Genomic DNA, 6,672 nt, shown 5'->3' with positions numbered 1-6,672 from the left:
TTGCTAGAAGTTTAGAATTTACACATCATAGACCATTTGTCGGTATTCCGGTTAGAATTAACACGGAGATCAAGAAATGAACGCAAAAGGCGAGAGATATTACTATATCAAGAATTCTCAAGAGGTGGTAAAATTACCACGACATTCTTGACATAATAGGTGGTAATATTCCAAGGTAAAGAAGAGCAAATGCTGGATAGCAAGGATCTCAAGGTATAACACAAAACATGAACAAGTTTGTGTTGAAGGGAAGGCAATCGAGTGGTCGATGATAACACAAATCATCGAGGGCAAGGATGGTATTTCTCATCAGGAATTCAATTGATATCCTTGAGGAGCTCGAAATGTTGATGATGATCATGACAATTTCTGTCGAGAGGTTTCATGGAGATGTAATCGGTCTGCGATGACATCAAGTCAAACGAATGATGAAGCGAAAGGTTATTGGAACCATGGGTGCGACACAAACTTGAAATCAAGTTTGTTGTTTGAGGTGAAACAATAAGACAAGAAAGATCGACGTAAGCTTAGCCATCGTCGAAATTGTGCTCCGGAAAGAAGGACCAGGTAGCACAGTTAAAATTTGGCACGATAATGATATAGCCGAGTAGGCTCGGAATGACGTGATTGAGTTCAGACTCGTAAGTAATGAAGGTTACCAAGAGTTGTTGAATCGTAGTGCGGACTCAATTCAGTTGTCGGTGTCCTTGAGGGGTTCTAACAACTGAGAACCCATTGGAAAAATGGAATCGGCAAGAATATTAGTTGATGAAGAACTCATAAGAAGTTATGTATCCCGTGGTATCCTCGAGATACCAGGGGGTAATACTCGACGACAGATCAAAGTAGAGGTTGGACTGGGGTATTGCTCTGCAGAAGACAAGTGCTTAAACTTGCACGAGAAACGGTACCTAAAAGAGAACATGGTCAAAACCACGATTGCAAAAGGCCAGATCCCAGATATAATATGAACTTATACCAAGGGAGTAATTAATTTAAGAGAAGCTTTAACGATAAGATCCACATCGTGTCCATGGGCATGAACACAAAGTTCAAGGTCGACTCCCACTTCTTCAATGCATAACCTTACATTTACCTCCCCTTTTCGAAGTTGTAGTGTTGAAAAGTTATCTGACGAAGCGTCAGCAGGGTATAACCCACATAAATTTCGAGGTCACACAAATTAAGGAAGGCATAGGTTCAACCCGTCAGGGTATCATGGAAACATATACCACAAGCTTTGAGAGTAAATATTACCAGCTCGAAAGCAGAGCATGGTTGGCAAAAGGAGAGGATACAAATTACCAAAGGCATTATGTATCGGAGAAAGAACTCACAAGGTGATTAATTATGAAGGACATTGTCAGATAATAATCCAACAGTGGATATGGTGATCCAAAATGGAGCTGATGTGAGTATCGATACCCAATCAGAGGAAGAAAGAATGCAAATGCATCGTTTTACAGAACATCTGAATAATTCAACGTTTAAATAACAAAGGAATTATGATTTTCAAATCAAGGGATCAGGAGCAAACGCTCTGATCAAGGACGGACAAGTTGAACAGACTTAGGGGTACAATCGATGACAATCTGATTGGCCGAGGACCAGCTCACATTTTAAATGACATCTGAGCTGGAAGGATGAATTCTATGATCTGAGTGAGGATTGCGAGAATTCGCAACATATTGAGTCAATGGACTCAAAATGATATTGACAAAGGTTGCCAATAAGATTACTATACTTATGGGATTAACCATAATGCAAGCAAGTAAGAATTTCAGGAGCAATAGGTTGCTCAGGATTTTCGGAAGACCGAATGGTATTTCGAAGAATTTTGTGAACTGCATGAATATCTGGGGATGAGCGGATACTCGATAAATGCGAGTAACTATCCGTAGTGGTATGCATGTGGCAAAGAACTGCAAGGCAGTAGGCACAAAGTATTCTCGGGGTATCTTATAATAACAAGATCAATTGGGAATAAAAGTAAGCACGTCAGGTCTAAATACTTATCCATAGGGATATTTCGGTGGTAGGGAATTACAAAAGCAATGGCATAAGGTTTCGGGAGAACATCGGAGAGTATTGTCAGAATCTTCTGTTGAAGCAGTCGATCATCTGTAATGAAGGGGCTCTTCGGCAGGAAGTGGTAACGAGAACCTAGAGTCAAATTTAGTAAAATCATTTAACCCGAGTAGAAGGGAGATAAGAGTCCCAGAGTAAAGGTCGAGGAGTAAAAGATCCTAGTACCACCCAATGGCGACGTGTGCCCGTAAGACACACAGCCAAGTTAGTAAAAGTTTTGCAATGCCTAGACTCGACTTCGGCCAAGGAGTTGGAAAGGGGGATTCCTACAGGCAGTCGGCTCTGATACCAACTTGTGACGCCCCGATTTGACCGTACACTAATCATACACGCAAACGTGTACGATCAAGATCAGGGACTCACGGGAAGATATCACAACACAACTCTACAAATAAAATAAGTCATACAAGCATCATATTACAAGCCAGGGGCCTCGAGGGCTCGAATACAAGAGCTCGATCATAGACGAGTCAGCGGAAGCAACAATATCTGAGTACAGACATAAGTTAAACAAGTTTGCCTTAAGAAGGCTAGCACAAACTGGGATACAGATCGAAAGAGGCGCAGGCCTCCTTCCTGGGATCCTCCTAAACTACTCCTGGTCGTCGTCAGCGGGCAGCACGTAGTAGTAGGCACCTCCGGTGTAGTAGGAGTCGTCGTCGACGATGGCGTCTGGATCCTGGGCTCCAACATCTGGTTGCGACAACCAGGTAGAAGGGATAGGGGGAAAAGAGGGAGAAAGCAACCGTGAGTACTCATCCAAAGTACTCGCAAGCAAGGAGCTACACTACATATGTATGCATTGGTATCAAATGGAATAAGGCTATCTTATGTGGACTGAACTGCAGAATGCCGGAATAAGAGGGGGATAGCTAGTCCTTTCGAAGACTACGCTTCTGGCAGCCGCCGTCTTGCGGCATGTAGAAGAGAGTAGACTGAAGACCTCCAAGTAGCATCGTATAGCATAATCCTAACCGATGATCCTCCCCTCGTCGCCCTGTGAGAGAGCGATCACCGGTTGTATCTGGCACTTGGAAGGGTGTGTTTTATTAAGTATCCGGTTCTAGTTGTCATAAGGTCAAGGTACAACTCCAAGTCGTCCTGTTACCGAAGATCACGACTATTCGAATAGATTAACTTCCCTGCGGGGGTGCACCACATAACCCAACACGCTCGATCCCATTTGGCCGGACACACTTTTCGGGGTCATGCCCGGCCGCGGAAGATCAACACGTCGCAGCCCTACCTAGGCACAACAGAGAGGCCAGCACGCCGGTCTAAACCTAAGCGCACAGGGGTCTGGGCCCATTGCCCATAGCACACCTGCACGTTGCGTACGCGGCCGGAGAGCAGACCTAGCAACCTCCATTACAAAGGAAGTCACGTTACGCGGTCCAACCCGGCGCGCGCCGCTCAGTCGCTGGCGTCACGAAGTGCTTCAGCTGATACCACGACGTCGAGTGCCCATAACTGTCCCCGCGTAGATGGTTAGTGCGTATAGGCCAGTAGCCAGACTCAGATCAAATACCAAGATCTCGTTAAACGTGTTAAGTATCTGCGAACGCCGACCAGGGCTAGGCCCACCTCTCTCCTAGGTGGTCTCAACCTGCCCTGTCGCTCCGCCTCAAAGTAACAGTAGGAGGCCGTCGGGAACCCAGGCCCACCTCTACCGGGATGGAGCCACCTGCCCTTCAGCCCCCATCTCCGAACAGTATCACAGGTAAGGTAACTGTGTAAGGTATATTGCATATGCCCGTGATCACCTCCCGAAGTGATCACGGCCCAGTAGTATAGCATGGCAGACGGACAAGAGTGTAGGGCCACTGATGGAACACTAGCATCCTATACTAAGCAGTAGGATAGCAGGTAATGGTAACAACAGTAGTAGCAAGGACAGGCTATGCATCAGGATAGGAATAACGGAAAGCAGTAACATGCTACTCTACTCTAATGCAAGCAGTATAGAGGAGAGTAGGCGATATCTGGTGATCAAGGGGGGGGGCTTGCCTGGTTGCTCTGGCAAGAGAGAGGGGTCGTCAACACCGTAGTCGTACTGGGTAGCAGCGGCGTCGGTCTCGGTGTCTAGCGAGAGAAGAGGGGGAAGAAACAATAAATATAATGCAAGCATATGCATAGTGATGCATGACATGACAAGTAACGGCGTTAGAGGTGCCCTAACGCGGTAGTAGGTGATACCGGTGAAGGGGGATGACATCCGGGAAAGTATCCCCGGTGTTTCGCGTTTTCGGACCGGTGAACCGGAGGGGGAAAGTTGCGTGTTCGCTATGCTAGGGATGTGTGGTGGACGAACGGGCTGCGTATCCGTATCCAGATTCGTCTCGTCGTTCTGAGCAACTTTCATGTACAAAGTTTTTCCATCCGAGCTACGGTTTATTTTATATTGATTTTCTACAGTTTAAATCATTTTTAGAATTTATGTATTTAATTTAATTCAACATTATCCAAAATAGTGTTTGCTGACGTCATCATGACGTGACGTCATCATGACGTCAGCACGACATCAGCATGACATCAGCAGTCAACAGAGGTGTTGACTGGGTCGCTGACGTGTGGGTCCCAGCTGTCATTGACTGTTTAGTTAATTAGGACTTAGCTAATCTAATTACTGTTTAATTAACTAACTAGTTTATTAGATTAATTTAAACAGGATTAATTAACATAATAAATTAATAAATCAATTAGTTATTTTAATTATTATTTTATTTATTTATTTATTTTCTCTTCTTTTTTTATATAAAACGTTTTAGGGGCGGGGCCCGACTGTCATAGGCCCCTGGGGCCATAGCGGGCGCTGGGTGCACGGGTGCCGGGCAGCGGGCGCACGGGCGCCAACCCGAATGAGCGCCCACCCAGGCCAACAGGGGGGAACGGCGAGGCGTCGCCGGCCACCGCAACGGGCGGCCGCAGCCGCCGGGGAAGGAAAGGGGGCCATGGTGCGGCCACGGTGTGGCCAGGCAGGGCGCGGGCACGCGCGTGGAGGCGCGGCCGGAGCGGTGCAGCGCGTGCGGGGGAGGAGGTCGCGGCGAGCAGCTGCAGAGGGCGCGGCGGGGGCCGGTCCGGCAGGGAGAGGCTGGCGGCTGTGGGTGCTGGGCGGGATGCGCCCGGAGCACGCGCGGGAGCGGCGAGTAGCTGCAGGGAAGTGGCAGCGGCAGGCTGCGGTGGCGAGGACGCACGGGGCCGATGGCCAGGTCCGGTGATGGGAGAGAGGGGGAGGGGAAGAGGGCTCACGAGGCCCTGTAGATGTGCAACGGTAAGCTCGGGGGGCGGAGATCCATTTCCGGCGACGAGGCGGGGCAGCGCCGGCGAGGTGGTGATGAGGAGGCACGGCGCTTGGCGATCCGGCGACGGGTGCGGCGAAGACGACGTCGAGCAGCGCCAGGCGGCGAGGCGTGGTCGTCGGGGCGCAGCGGGAGGCGTTCGGCGAGCGGCGAGGTGGAGGTGGGATGAGGCGACGGCGAGGAACGCCGGCGGCAACGGCAGGGGCGGGGCGTCGTGCCCGGCCAAGATCGGGCAGAGGGAGGGCGAGGAGCGAGGGGGGAGTGGGGGTTTCGTCCCCGATCCAATCTGGATGGGGGGGGGGGGGGAACGACGTGGGGGGAGTGCTGGTGGTTGGGTTAGGGTTTGACCAGGGGTGGGGATTATGGGAGTGAGGGATGTGGCCGGTTGGGCCGGTGGCCGAACGGGCCGGCCTGCTGGGCCGAAGCCCAGTGGGGGGGGGCCTTTCCCTCTTTTCCTTTTTTTCCTTTTGTTTGTTTTCTGTTTTCTTTTATTATTTCTTTCTTTCTTTATTTTAGTTGCATTTTAATTTAGTAAAATATACACTTAGTATTTCAACTTAGTCCATAGTCACAAAAAAAAATCTAGACCCCAAATAACTTAGTTTGACATTTTATTAATTATAAAAGGTATTTAATTAATCGTTTTGCTACTGTTTTATTTATCTCATAGTATTTAAACATTTTATAAATGTGCGGTTTTCCCATCATAATTATCTATGCATTATTTGGTTCACTCCGAACATTTTAGTTTTAATATTTGAAAACTTTTATCGTTTGCCTGATTTTGAATTTGAATTTGAATCGGTTTCGATCTAACGCGAGATTAACAACAGTAACAGTGGTGACAAGGCATCATTACTAGATAGTTACTGTAGCTTGATTATCCGGGCGTCACAGTCATCGCACGCGTCACCCATGTGAAGCCGTAGGGCCGCGTGACTCTGCCGAGCTGCCCTTGACTTGTACGCCTCTCCGAGGGCCGTGGGAGGTAGCCTCGCGAAGCCGCCCCACGAAAGGGCCTCGCGAGACTCCTGGTGATGCTCGATGATGTGCGCCTCGCGAGGTAAGGGCCTCGCAATGGTCCTGCTCATGAAGCTCTGACGGCGGGCCAGCCTTGGGACTCCTGGCGGGTGCCGCATACTGGTCCACAGGCACACGGGCCTGGAAGTGGTCTCCAATTAAGTTGTGGAAATTACCCCGAGCAATTTGTACGGGTTTCGGTGACCGCCCCCAAGGGTTGCCATTTGTACGAGTTCGGTGACCACCCCCAAGGGTCGCAATTTGT

Source organism: Triticum urartu, chromosome 2 (genome assembly GCF_003073215.2).
Source record: "Triticum urartu cultivar G1812 chromosome 2, Tu2.1, whole genome shotgun sequence".
Taxonomy (NCBI): domain Eukaryota; kingdom Viridiplantae; phylum Streptophyta; class Magnoliopsida; order Poales; family Poaceae; genus Triticum; species Triticum urartu.
The sequence above is the reverse complement of the archived record's forward strand: the minus strand, read 5'-3'. Positions refer to the sequence as shown.